At 33.5% G+C, this 15454-nt stretch overlaps 1 long non-coding RNA gene and 2 pseudogenes across 1 annotated transcript; 2 read left to right on the forward strand and 1 right to left on the reverse strand.

Annotated features, from left to right (window-relative positions):
• The first annotated feature begins 4886 nt into the window (after positions 1–4886).
• On the forward strand, positions 4887–6258 carry LOC146921212 (metalloendoproteinase 1-like; annotated as a pseudogene).
• Positions 6259–7142: 884 nt separating this feature from the next.
• LOC146921213 (metalloendoproteinase 1-like) lies at positions 7143–8327 on the forward strand (annotated as a pseudogene).
• A 4221-nt stretch (positions 8328–12548) lies between these two features.
• Positions 12549–14079, reverse strand: LOC146921214 (uncharacterized). The gene is made up of 2 exons (XR_015012045.1): positions 13073–14079; positions 12549–12907 (listed from the first exon to the last, which is right to left on the reverse strand). It is a non-coding gene; the product is annotated as an uncharacterized LOC146921214 (long non-coding RNA).
• Positions 14080–15454: the final 1375 nt, after the last annotated feature.

Genomic DNA, 15454 nt, shown 5'->3' on the forward strand with positions numbered 1-15454 from the left:
GAAGGTTACTTATATACCTGGTTTAAATGGCTTGGTACTCCTAGAGCAGTAGAGGAGAGATTGGATCGCGCACTTGCATCTGATTCATGGCAGCAGAAATTCCCAAGTGCGATTTTGCAGAATTTACCAGCACCATTCTCAGATCATTATCCCATACTGCTTTTGTGCGAACCAGAATTGCAACACAAGCAGCAGCGTTCTCGCTTCAAATTTGAGAACGCTTGGTTAATTGATCTAGATTTTAAAAACTTCGTTGCTAATAAATGGACATCCTATGGTATGTATCCAATTGTTGAGAAGTTAGAGATGTGTGCTACAGATCTTACAATTTGGAATAGGGACCATTTCCAACATCTGAAACGCGACATTGCTGATTGTCGTAAACAGATTGAGAGATTGTGTCCTCAGGTTGATAGTGATAATATCAATTTGTTTAACAGGTTAAGACACCGAATGAATCAATTGTTAATTCAAGAAGATACTTTTTGGAGACAACGTGCTAAGACTCATTGGCTCCGAGACGGTGATCTTAATACCCAATTCTTCCATGCTGCTGCGTCTTCTAGAAGGAAAGTGAACAAAATTGTGTCTTTGGTGGATAATAATGATGTCAGAGTTACTAATGAAGAGAAACTTTGTGAAGTGGCCACAAGTTATTTTGCTGAGCTTTTTATGCCTCAAAATAGTGTTACAGCTCCTGTGATAGAAAATATTTCTCAAACTATCACGTTAGAGGATAACAACATGTTGGTAGCGCCCTTTAACATTGAAGAATTCAAAGCTGCCATTTTTTCTATGAAACCTGATAAATGTCCCGGGCCCGATGGATTCAATCCGGGATTTTTTCAGAAATTTTGGCCGAATTGTGGAGAAGAGCTTTTTAATCAATGTTGTAGCTGGTTGTCTACAGGTATCTTTCCTTCATTTGTAAACTCAACAAATATTGCACTAATTCCTAAAGGAGATTCTCAGACCTCTATGAAAGATTGGAGGCCTATTGCACTATGTAATGTAATCTATAAAGTGGTAGCCAAAGTTCTAGCTAACCGGTTAAAAGTTGTTTTAAATAAATGCATCTCTGATACTCAATCCGCTTTTGTACCGGGGCGATCTATACTTGATAATGCTATGGCTGCTATTGAAATTATACATTACATGAAGTCAAAGGTAAAAGGTAAAGTTGGAGAGGTGGCTCTTAAGTTGGATATCAGTAAAGCCTATGACAGGATTGAATGGAATTATCTACGAGAGGTCATGGAAAAAATGGGTTTTTCTACTCAATGGATAAATTGGATAATGCTATGTGTGGAAACTGTTGATTACTCAGTTTTAGTTAATGGTAATGTTTCAGGACCCATCATACCAGGAAGAGGATTGAGACAAGGGGATCCTTTGTCACCATACTTATTTATTATTTGTGCAGAAGGCTTAACTGCGCTCATTCGGAAAGCAGAGGCTAGAGGCGACATAAATGGTGTCAAGATTTGTACCAATGCACCGATAATATCGCATCTCCTATTCGCAGATGATTGTTTTTTGTTCTTCCGTGCTAACACGATTCAAGCTTCGAAAATGAAAAACATTCTCAATACATATGAGCAAGCTTCAGGTCAAGCCATCTATCTTCAAAAATCTGAGATATTTTGCAGCAGAAACATTTCAAGGGCAGAGCACGATAATATTGCCAACATTCTTGGAGTTCAAGCTGTGTTGGGTACATGTAAATACTTAGGTCTGCCTTCTATGATAGGTAGAAGCAAAAAAGCTACCTTTAATTTTATTAAGGATCGTATTTGGAAGAAAATAAATTCTTGGAGCAGTAAAAATCTTTCAAAGGCAGGACGAGAGGTGTTAATCAAATCTGTTCTGCAATCTATTCCAACTTATTTCATGAGTTTATTCACTCTCCCCTCTTCTTTATGTGATGAAATTGAAAAGATGATGAACTCCTTCTGGTGGGGACATTCTGGATCACAAAATAGAGGTATACACTGGATGTCTTGGGATAAACTATTTATGCAAAAGAAAGACGGTGGAATGAGCTTCAAAAGTCTAGGTACCTTCAATTTGGCCATGCTTGGAAAACAAGGATGGAGGATTATGACAAATCCAGATACTCTCATTGCACGGATATATAAAGCACGATATTTCCCACATTGTAATTTTTTTGAGTCAACTATAGGTCATAAGCCTAGTTTTGTTTGGAGAAGTATCTGCAATTCCAAGTTTATTTTAAAGGCAGGTAGTAGATGGAAAATTGGTGATGGTACTTCTATACCAATTTGGAATAATTGTTGGATGAAAGAAAATGTTACTATTTTCCCTCTTCAGGATGTTGCTTCCACATTGGCAAATATGCGTGTATCAGACTGTATATACCCGGATCATAAGGCTTGGAATGTTCCTTTTTTGCACACAATATTTAATCAACAAATTGTGGAACATATCATTAATACGCCTTTATATCCCGCTGTGAATGAAGACCGGCTTATTTGGAGAAAGGAAAAAAATGGTGAGTACTCCGTTCGTAGTGCATATCATTTGTGTATGACTGAGCTCCTTGATACTTCCCACTTCAAAAAGCAAGGGTCGTGGAAGTTGTTATGGAACCTTAAAGCCCCACCAAAAGTCAAAAATCTCCTTTGGCGCGTTTGTAGGAATTGTTTACCAACACGAGTGAGAATCCGAGATAAGGGGGTTAATTGTTCTCCTATATGTGCCTTATGTAATACTGAGGAGGAGGATAGCTTTCATCTCTTCTTCAGATGTCCAGGCAGCAACAATATTTGGAGCATGTGGAATGCTTCTTCCATTATCAATGGCATAGTTGCTCAGAATCATGATATTAGTGTTGTTATATTCAATGTTTTACAGGTTCTAACTGCTGATGATGCATCTCTGTTTGGTTGTGTTTTCTGGAGCATATGGAAAAAAAGGAATAACAAAATATGGAAAGATATAACTGATGCTCAATCCTATGTTTTTGACCGAGCAAAGACTATGTTGGAAGATTGGAAGACAGCAAGATCTATTCAGGATACTTCATCTAACCGTCAGCAATTGGAGCGAAATGTAAAGTGGATGAAGCCAAATGCAGGTAGAGTCAAATGTAACATTGATGCCTCTTTCTGTAAGCTCTCTAACAGGGTTGGAATAGGAGTGTGCATTAGAGACGAAAATGGCACTTTTGTCCTAGCTAAAACAGAATGGTTTAGTCCCCTCTGTGAGGTTCATGTTGGAGAAGCCCTTGGACTCTTATCGGCATTGGAATGGGTCCATGTTCTTAATTTGGGACCTGTTGATTTTGAGATGGATGCTAAGAGAGTGGTTGATAGCTTTCATTCCCAAACAAATGACTTTACTGAATTTGGGAATATTATTGATAATTGTAAATCTCTCTTTAGGAATTTTTATGAAAACTCACGTGTCGAGTTTGTGCGGAGGCAAGCAAATGAGGTAGCTCATGCTTTAGCTAAGGCGGCCACATTAGAAGCTAGTTTCCAGGTTCTGGTAGAGATACCAAATTGTATTGAACACATTTTAAGTAATGAAATGCAATAAATTTTTTCCTCTCAAAAAAAAACCGTGAATTCAATTTGTATAGTAAAATGATTATGGAAAAATAAACAAATCTTGAAAAATTTATATAAGTTAAATCGGTACATTAAAATTTGCATCAATCAATTAAAGTAAAAACAAAAAAAAAAAAAAGAGAGAGAGAGAAGATAATTAAAGTTAGAGAATAATAATTAGGGAGGTGAACAATTGAACAATCATTAGACGGATCTGAGGCGTGTCGGAGGTATATCGCAACGTGTCGGCGACATATCAGAATTTTTAATTAGAAAATTTCCGATACTCCTTCGACACGTATCAACGACGTATCGACAGTGGCAGAGCCAGAAAAAATAATTTGGGTGGGATATTAAAAGTTTGACTAAAAATCTCGTGTACTTTAAGAAAATAAATTACTGCTATAAATTACGAATCTTTTATATATATATATAATACAATCGTTAATTGAATGAATTTTCAGTTGACAAGACAATATAAAAGAGATTTGAAACCCCAAAAAATTAGAAGGTCTCTAAACCTCCGCTACCCAACCAAGTATAAGCATGACAAAAATCACATATGTCACTTTTAGAACCGCCTAAAATTCAAACCGTTGAAAAATTGTTTAAAAACAAGTAAAATAGACGTATGGTTTAATTTTTAAATTTTTCAGGTGGGCCACTACACTAATTAGTGGGGATTTAGATCTGTCGAACACTAAAACCGCAGCCAAATTGTTTAAAATCTCGCAAAATAGAACTACGGTTGTTAGTTTTTTTAATATTTCCGGATGGGCCGTGGCCCACCCCCAGCCCATGAAGGGCTCCGCCCCAACGTATCGGGTGCGATTCGGTGGTCATTTAGACGTATAGATGCTTCTTAAGCGTTAGTGTATTTCGTTTGAATCAGGTACCTTATTGGGCGGGCACTCATGTCTTAAAACTGGACCAAACTCAGTAAGAAACAATACCTTAAAAAGAAAAACAATGTAACATAGCTAGTTATTGGTTGATTCAGTTTGAGACCTTTGGATTAGCTTCTGTCGTTTTAACGGCACAAGAGGCAAACGTTCATATTGTCTGTTCGTTACTACATAGTACTTCTGCTTTTCTTTGGACCAAACTTAGTAGACTTCTTGTATGTATGTTTCAAGGATCACTTGTTCTTTAACATATTTGAAATCATATACTAAAAAAAAAAAAAAACAATGTCAAAAAATGTCAGAATCACTGATTGTTGCATATGAAACAACAATTACAAACCGTCACCATCAAAATATAAAATTGAATTATAACGACTTTTGATGTCTAAACTACCAATTTCAAAGTTTTTATAAACCCTCTAATTCTTGCCCTTTTTTCAGTTCATAAGCATATACACTCACAATTTTTTTGTCTATGCATTAATGAACATGATGAAGTTATATCAATTTGAATTGCTCTTATCCCTCTTCCTTATCATTGTCAATACAACCTTTTCGGGTTATGTCCCTCAATTGTCTCCTTCTCTTGGCAAACAAATAGGGAAGACATTAGACAAGATCAAACAATCTCCTCCATCAGATGAACAACCAACAAAAGAGATTCAAGGCCTATCTCAAATCAAACAACATTTAGACACTTTCGGCTACTTCCAACGATCTCTGTCCGACTTTGATGACGTTCTAGACAAGGAAACAATATCCGCTATTAAGGCTTACCAACAATTTTTCAATCTCCAGGTTACTGGTCACCTAGACTTCGAGACTTTACAACTACTCTTGTTACCAAGATGTGGTGTTCCTGATATGAATTTCGAGTACAGCTTCACTGATGCAATTAATATATCATTACCGAAAGGAAACAAGTGGTTTCCCAAGGGCACGAAAAAGCTTACGTATGGTTTTCATCCGGAGAGCCAAATCTCAACTGACATGATCAAAGTGTTTAGAAATGCCTTCACATGATGGTCGCAGACCACTAGGGTCCTAAATTTTAGCGAGACAACATCATACGATAATGCTGACATTAAGATTGGATTCTACAATATTACCTACAATGATGCAGTTGATGATGTTGTGGTGGGTGACTCTTTCATCAGCTTGAAACTTGATTCGAAGGCGAAGTCAGGTTTGATACGTCTAGATGCTTCAAAGTACTGGGTGTTGCCAACTACCTACTTTTGGTACTGGGAATTTCAGCAATTCGACTTGGAGACTGTTGCCATGCATCAAATAGGTCATCTACTAGGACTTGATCACTCGTCTGATGAGGAGTCTATTATGTACCCAACAATAGTGCCATTGCAACAAAGGAAGGTGCAGATAACAGTTTCAGATAACTTAGCCATTCAACGACTCTACACCAACACTGTCAAAGCCAATCCAGACTCTGATCATAGTGGGTGCTTCAAACTTCTTGAGTCAAGTTTTGGTACCTCTTTGTCCCTTGGTTTTGCTTTCGTGGCTCTGATGAACTTGGCTTTCTAATTAATATATCCTTTGATTAGGGACTCACTTTTACTAAGCTAAATCATTAATTTGTGTACTTCACTTCCTGTGTCATTTTTCGTTGATGTTAAATAGTTTGTTATGGGGTATCATGATATATGCTTATTGTAAATTGTAATTGATTACATAGTCATTGGAGTGAAAATATCACTACAATATTGTTAGGGTATTTGGCAACATTTGAAAAATAATACTAAGCCATACAAAAATGTAATTGATTTAGTAACATCTTAGCCACAGCGATAAAACCTACGTTACTAAAAGGTTCTATTGAAATGATAAAACCTTGGATGTAGAATATCATAACATGACTGATTTGGCATATTTAGATTCCTATATTATATACCCACTCATGGATTTTCTCGAACGAACCGCACTCCTTCATATACGTCTGGAGTCCATTGATGAGAAGGCGCTGGGGAAAGCTTGAACCCAATTCCTACAGTGATGAATATAAGCTCAATTGAAATATCTCCTTGATAAAGGATTTCTCCATAATGTCCATGAATGGTTGCTCCATGAGTCGCCAAATATGGGTTAGCCGACTCTCTCAAGTGTCAATTTCAATAGGCTAGTTTACCTTCTTCAAAAATGAATTAAAAATGGTACATACATTAATGAATTAAAAATGGTACAATGCATTAAAAATGAATCTGCCAAATAAAAGTTTTAAAAATGAAAAAAAAATGTGGTGTACACCACATGCGGTGCAAACATAAAATTATTCTACGCCGCTATGGTGATTTGCAATAATTATAAGGATTCCGCATAACTTAAAACAAAAAAAAAAAAAAAAAAAAAACTGTGTGCTAGTTATTGGTTGATTCAGTTACTACTTAGTACTTCAGTTTCTCAAGGATCACTTGTTCTTTAGCATATTTGAAAACATATACTAATTTAGAACAATGTTAAAAAATGTCAGAATTGTTAACCTCTAATCGTTGCATATGAAACAACAATTACAAACCGTCACCATCAAAATATAAAATTGAATTATAAACACTTTTGATGTCTAAACGACCAATTTAAAAGTTTTTCCTATATTTTATTTCATTTACTTTTATTTTATAAACCCTCTAATTCTTGCCCTTTTTTTTTTTTTTTAGTTCATGTATATGCATACACACTCACAATTTTGTCTATGCATTCATCATCAATGAACATGATGAAGTTATATCAATTTGAATTGCTCTTATCCCTCCTATTCATTATTGTCAATAGAACCCTCTCGGGTTATATCCCTCAATTATCTCCTCTTGGCAAACAAACAGAAGAGATTCAAGGCCTATCTCAAATCAAAAAACATTTGAACACTTTCGGCTACTTCCGACGATATCAGCTGAACTTTGATGACGTTCTAGACGAGGAAACAATATCCGCTATTAAGACCTACCAACAATTTTTCAATCTCCAAGTTACTGGTCACCTAGACACCAAGACTTTACAAAAAATCTCGTTACCACGATGTGGTATTCCTGATATGAGATACGAGTATGGCTTCGATGTTGGAAGTAATGTATCATTTCCGAAAGGAAACAAGTGGTTCCCTAAGGGCACAAAAAAGCTTACATTTGGTTTTCTTCCAGGGAAAAAAATCTCATTGGACATGATCGAAGGGTTTAGAAATGCCTTCACACGATGGTCGCAGACCACTAGGGTCCTAAATTTTAGCGAGACAACATCATACGATGATGCTGACATTAAGATTGGATTCTACCATATTTACAACAATGATGTTGTTGATGATGTTGTGGTGGGTGACTCTTTCATCAGCAGGAACCTTGATTCGAATGTGAAATCAGGTATGATACGTCTGGAACGTTCAAAGTTCTGGGTGTCGCCAACTACCACCTACTTTAAGGAGTGGGAATTGCAAGAATTCGATTTGGAGACTGTTGTCATGCATCAAATAGGTCATCTACTAGGACTTGATCACTCTTCTGATAAGGAGTCTATTATGTACCCATTAATAGATCCATTGCAAGAAAAGAAGGTGCAAATAACAGATTCAGATAACCAAGCCATACAACAACTCTACACCAACACTACCAAAGCCAATCCAAACTCTGATCATAGTGGGTGCTTTAAGCTTTTTGAGTCAAGTTTTGTTCTTCTTACCTCTTTGTCTCTTGGTTTTGCTTTTGTAGCTCTGATGAACTTGGCTTCCTAATTAATATATCATTTGATTAGGGACTCGCTTTTATATCCATTGGAGTGCAAAAGTCACTTCAACTAGACTTTCGACCTATCGACTATAATAAAGACCAATAAGTTATATTATCTATTTTTATTGATGTTAAATAAGTCGTAGGTTGTATTACCATAAAATATAGTACTCCCTCCGCTCTGTCCCATAATAACTGAGCTATTTGCACACAAAAAAAGTTCCAAAATAACTGAGTCATTTTACTTTTCAATACAATGTTAATTATTATTTTTCCCTTTATAACTAATTAATACTGCTTTCATCACTCCAATTCAATATGATAGTGGAGAATGCACAAATACTTAACAAGAGCGCTTAAAACAATTTTTCTCTCTCCTTCATTTATACATTTTTTTTAATATGTGTGAAATAAGCAAATGGCTCCGTTAATCCAGGATGGAGGTAGTATGATAACCATTCATATATTTGGGAATGAGGTGCAAACAACGGTAGTTATTATAAATTAAAAAAAAAATACTTCTTTATTATAATCAATAGGACCCGTGTGATGTATATTAATAAATACAAAAGAACTAAATAGAGATATAATATTAAGATTAAAATTGTCCTCATTGACATTTTAAAAAAAAAGATGATATGGCCATGGTGATTAACATTCCTAAACAAAAAATTTAAATTGAAATAGTACATGATGAGTTCACTCAATTAAACATATTTCAAAAGTTAAACTTATCATCAACTTGCAGCCACTTTACTTTGCAAACTGATCTATATCCATGGTAGACATTTGTTTCTTTATTTCAGTCCGTAATACATGCACTCTTATTTCATTCCTTAACCTCGTTTGAATTAATTGACACACATTCTTCTTCCAAACAATGCTATTCACAGAGCATAGATTTTGAAGAACTCACAAACTTTGATGACGATCTCCGCTGGACTTTGGATGCTTGAGTGGTTCATTGGGAAATACGTGACATAAGAGGAGCTCTAGATAGAATACCTTGGTTAATCTTTAGTTTGAGATTTTGCACCCGTGGATATTGTGAGGAATGCCTTATTTTCCCAGAAAAGGATCACACTTTTTTTTTTTTTTGAGGGAACCATATTTTTGTATATATAACTCTTAAGCTTAGTTGTTGCTAACAAAAATTGATCGATACTTGTTCTATTGAATTGATATACTTGTCATCAATAGGAAACTGCATTATTATGTCTTTAAATTTTAGCACATATATGTTGTGATTTCAAACCACATCTACCACAAAACATATGTAACTGGTTGTAATTTGTGGCATGCCCAATTTTTTGTAAGTAGTAACAAGTAATTTACTAAGTAATAACCATAGTACTAGTCGAGTGGTCGCATTATATATTCTTACCTTAGTTCTCTAATTATCTTTTCTCTCTTTACCTAATCCTTATTATGATTTCAACATAGTACCAAAGCCTCTTTGGCTAAGTGGTCTCATGTTGAAGAATCATTCTCAGAGTTTAGGTCAAAATGCATGAATGGATTTATATCTAACGTGGAACTTTGGTGATTTTTTTGGCAAATTCTAATTTTTATGAATTTATGTTTTAAATAAAAGTTAAATATATTTTGTATCCTTATAAATATACAAACTTTTTGTTTTAGTTCCTCTAAAAAATTTCTTCAACTTTTAATCCCTATAAAATTTTCAATTTCCACTTTTCGTCCCTATTTTTAAGTCAACTCATGTGTAACATTTATACTTTTTAATGAAATTGTGCATAAATATGTAGAATATTGTAAAAATCAATCTAAAAAACATTAGAATTTTTTAACAAAACATAAATTAACTATGAATTTTTATAGTTTCGGTGGTTAAAAATTCATATTTAATTCATATTTTTAAAAAAATCTTTTTTTTTTGGAGTGATGTCTACAATATTCAACATATTTCTGCACAATTTCGTTAAAAAAATTCAAATGTTACACATGAATTGACTTAAAAATACGGACCAAAAGTGTAGATTGAAAATTTTATAGAGAATAAATGTTGAAGAAAACTTTTAAAGAGAGACTAAAACGTAAAGTTAATATATCTATAAAAATTAAAAACATATTTAACCCTTCAAACTATCTCTCTTCCTTTGTTTTGATTCTTTATTAATTAGAGGTGATACGATAAACTTCACCTTTGACTCATTTTTGTTTGTTTAAAGGAATGATCAATATAAATCTTGCAGTTATTATACTTATGGTAGATTTTATATATATAAATGTTTGTGATTAATTTATAGAAATTTTTTATATATATCAAGGATCAATTACACATTAATAGAAGGCAATCGAGCAATAAGCTGTGTCGTTAGGCTATTTTTGGATGGCAAAATCAATCCTCGTAAACACATCATTCATGGATCTAGGAGACATGACATTGATATCATGACTATTTGAAGTCTATGTAGAAGGCCAACAACCTCTAGTACTAGGAACCCAAAAGTGTCAAACGCAAATGATATAAAAATATGTTGATTGTCAAAATACACTTTCTCATGTTTGACCACTTTGGTTGACGGAGCTTCTAAGACTGTCCGTCCTACCGTAAAAGTCCCGACCTCTAATCCCACAAATAGTGAAACCCTAGTCGAATAGAAATAAGAGAAGAAATGAATGAAAACATAATTGCAATAACTAATAGAAAAGTTAGAGTTTACAAAGGAAGAAAATTACAATCTATCAAGGAAAGGAGTGGGCTTTTTGCATTACTCAATCAAATGTTCCTAAAATTTCAAATATCCAAGAACCAGCTCTCATGCTCATCAATGGAATGGATGAGGGATTGTGAGATCTCAAGCGGCTGCTAACCCTAACTGAAAATGACTGTTGAAATTGAGTGAAGATTTCATACCATTAGGACATCCACAATGGAGACCTTCACAATTGAGGCTTAAACGGGTCTCACATGGACACATCACTTTTTATTATTTTTTAATAATAGTACCTAATAGGTACTCAACCACTCAAATGGAGATCCTCTATCAAAAGCTCTAAATGAGTCCCACCAATAACAAAAGCAACTCAAATAATGATTATTTTATTTAAAAAGTGGTGTGAGGTCCACTTAAGAATAGAGGTCTTAAGTGAGACCCCGGATCTTAAGAGACCCCTAATTGTTTTTCCCTTAATAGGGGTACATATTAGTATTAGGTATTGGATCTTAAATGGTAAAGACCCTACCAATGTAGATCCTCTTATCATAGCATTGTCATCGTCTTTTATATTATAAGTCTTGTCTCTATCCAAGTTGTGCTCTTTGATAATTTTCTAGGTGCAATTGTCCTTATCTTATCCATTGAAATCACACATTCTTCTCCTTTCTCGTAGGACCAACCATTGGTGATTCATGCATGGAGCTTTGTTTGCCCGTTTCATCATTGATGGACCCACGTTTATACAATTGTACTTCACATACCGGTTATCATACCGCAACTCTAAATTTAATTTGTAAAGTTGTTTATCCTCAAAAAACAATGTTCTCAAAAGAATACAATTAAACTTCAAATACCAAGCCAATATTTTTTGTCATTCTATCTCCGTAAATAGCAAACATATACGTCTGCGGACAAAAAACATTATGCTTAAAGTCATGTGTCGACACTTATCTTTAAAAAAAAAAAAAATGTGTCGACACTTATCCTTCAGACTCATTCTCTTCACACAATCTCACCAAAGTTCTCTCAAGTTTTTAATGGTTAACCAAATCACTGAAAGCGTAGATCATGCATCCAACTAGCTACTGTAGCCTGTAGGCTTGAAAACAATTCTCTACGACATCACAAATACATGGTTTAGGAGTATATATTTTTATATAAAAAAAAACCCATATAAAACACTAATATGTTTCATTTCGAAAAATGTTATTTTTAAAGTTAAACTAGAAACAAATTTACATGACTTACATAAATTCAGTTTATGTAAAATCATTCTTTTCATCGCTTTATAAGGTTTACCATTTACGTGAATTGAGTTGTTTACGGTATAGTGCATACAAGTATGTAAACTCAATTTATATACACTAGTACTACGGTAAATTCATGTAAACTGAGTTTATATAAACTTACTTTGTTGAATAATACAATATGTGATTTGTTTTATTTTAAGGGTGTTTTAATCATTTTAAGGTGCAACCAATTTTTTTTTTGGTATGACGACAAAAATTCTAAATATAACTAGTAGATAAAATTTTACAAATACAAAACGCTGTAAGTCATTAACCGGATAGATTCATTTTTGTTACTTCAGCATACAGTTAGCATATGCAATTAAACAGACAATCAACCATAATCAATTATAGAGAAAAATAATAATGCAGAGAATAAATATCAGACACAAATTTGTCAAATAAAATAAAATATTATACACAAAAAGTTTTACTTGGAAAACTTCCTTCAATGTGAGAAAATAAAAATCATGTAACGTAGCGTAGTCCAATTAAACCTTCACTATAAGCAATAATAATAAAAGTCACAAAACAGCATACTAACTTGGGTTAACAGACTTTTACCCCCTGTCATTTGGGGGTCTTTTGGTATACCCCCTGTCAAAAAAAAACTTGTAGATTCCTCCTCAAAATTTAAAGATTCTTTAGTTTTGGACCCTGAACCCATCTGACTACAGATAAGCTGATGTGGCGGTGCTGACTGGATAAAATTGCATTTTTGCCTCGCTGAGTTGGAATTTTATAAAAAAAAAATTAAAAAAATTTACAAAAATTCATTTCCATTTTTGTTTATTCAATTTCGATTTTTTTAATAAGAAAACTTAATTTAAATAACTAAAAAAAATATAAAAAAAAATCAATCCTTCTCTTTTCTTTTTTCTTCCACCGTACCTTTCTCTTCCTCCTTCATCTTTTCTTCATCCATTTCTTCTTCTACAACAACTTCATCTTTTTCTTCTTCTTCAACAACTGCGTTCTTCTTCTTATGCCTTCTTCAATCCAATTCCAAATTTCTCATAATCAACAATTTTAGAAACCCCTAAAATTTTCAAATCTCCAGATTTCTCAGATTCATCAAAATCATCAATTTCCTCAAATATCTTGTCTTCCCAATCTCTAAATTCCCCAAATTTTTTAGATTGAACAAGTGTAGAGTTTTACAGTTTGAAAGAAAGGGCTCATGAGGGATTGAGGTTATGTTTGTGAGATTGAGGTTATGTTGTGTTGCTGCTTATGTGTTGTTGTTGTTGATATGTTGTTACTGCCTCTTCTTCTTTTTCGAATTTCTCTTTTTGGGGTATGAATTTTTGGAATTTGATTTCAATTTCTGGGTTGAGTTTATGGGTTCTGCTGTTGTGTTGTGTTGTGTTGTTGTTGTGTTGTATGTTTTTTTTTTTTCAATTACTGGAGATGAAGATGATTTGAATTTTTTTGTTGTTGTTGAGTTGAAAAAATTATGGCGAGAGAGGGAATCGATGGAGAAGAGGAGGGAATCATAAGGTTGTTGTTGTTGTTGTTAGAGAGTTTGAAAAATGAGCTTTTGTTGTCACTGGGCTGTTATTTGTTTCCAGATTTTTTTTTTTTTAAAGATGATGTGTTTGTGTTGTTGATAGAGGGAAGGTGAATGACTTTGTTAAAGAATTGTGTTGTTGTTGATTAGAAGATTATTTGTTAAAGAATGTTGTTATTGTTGGATTTTTTTCATGAATTTTTTGGATTATGCCATGAAGGTTTGAATGTTTAGGTTTGTTGATGATGTTTATTGAATGAATTTGGATGAAGATTTAAGTTGGGATGATGAACATCTAGAATGAATATCTTTGATGAAGGTTTATGTTGGGAAGAAGAGGGTGTCCTGGAAAAGAGAAGGGAGAGGTGGAGAAGAAGAGAAAAATAATTTTTTTTTCAATGTTTTAATTCATTAAATTAAGTTTTCAATAAAGAAATTTAAATGGAATTAAAAAAATTGGAAAAGAAATAAAAATGCCAAGTCAAAGTGCCACCTCATTGATTAATGCACAGTAAGCATGCCACCTAAGCAAATTTGTCCAATCACATGCTATCAGGGTTCAAAACCAAGGAATCTTTTAATGGCAAGGGGGAATCTACAAGCTTTTTTTTTAGCAGGGGGTATACCAAAAAACCACCAAATGGCAGGGAAGTAAAAGCCTATTAACCCTACTAACTTCTACGTTCTTTCTCCCATACTAATCTTCTCTATAGGTGTGCCGCCGCTGCACTATTCTTTTTCTTTCTCGTGCTTCTACAGTTGTTGTGTTTTTTTTTCTTGAGGGAAGAATACAGTTGTTGTGTTTGTTGTTATTGAGGGATTTTATTTTATATTCATCCATTTGTTCTTCTTGGCTTCATGCGACAACATGGCAACATGGGCAACATTCAATAAAACTAACCCAAAACAACTTTGAATAAAAATTTAACTTTTATTCAGATGTTGTAAAATTATTTCTGACATGTAGAGTATCTTTTGAATAGAATTAAGGCTTAAATATGAAAATCGTCCCCGCAAATATCTGACATTTTGGTTTTAGTCCCTGTAAAAATATATTTTTTATTTTAGTCTCTGCAAATATAAAAAATTTGGTTTTGGTCCTTGGTATTTTGTTTTAGTCCTTGTAAAATTGATTCATATTGGATTTGGTCCTTGTAATATGTAGAATATTTGATTTTAATCCCTCAAAATGAGGACTAAAATGAATATTATAGGGACCAATTTCAATATGAAATGATTTTACAAGGATTAAAACAAAATACCAAGGACCAAAACCAAATATTCTATATTTGCATGGACTAAAACCAAAAAAAATATTTTTATAAGGACTAAAACCAAAACGCCAGATATTTGCAGGGACCATTTCCATATTTAAGCCTAGAATTAATTTACCTGTAGAATTGATTCTAGTAAAAAGTAAAAACTAAAATTTATAACTTTTAGGCTTAAATATGAAAACAGTCCCTCCAAATATCTGACACTTGGTTTTAGTCCCTGTAAAAATATTTTTTTGGTTTTAGTCCCTGTAGATATAAAAAATTTAGTTTTGATTTTTGGTATTTTGTTTTAGTCCTTGTAAAATTGATTCATATTGGATTTGGTTCTTGTAATAAATAGAATATTTGATTTTAGTCCCTCAAAGTGAGGACTAATATGAATATTATAGGGACCAATTTCAATATGAAATGATTTTACGATGATTAAAACAAAATACCAAGGACCAAAACCAAAAATATATTTTTATAGGGACTAAAACTAAAACG

Source organism: Medicago sativa, chromosome 5, assembly GCF_051527215.1.
Source record: "Medicago sativa cultivar Bolivia chromosome 5, Bolivia_mono, whole genome shotgun sequence".
NCBI classification, from domain to species: domain Eukaryota; kingdom Viridiplantae; phylum Streptophyta; class Magnoliopsida; order Fabales; family Fabaceae; genus Medicago; species Medicago sativa.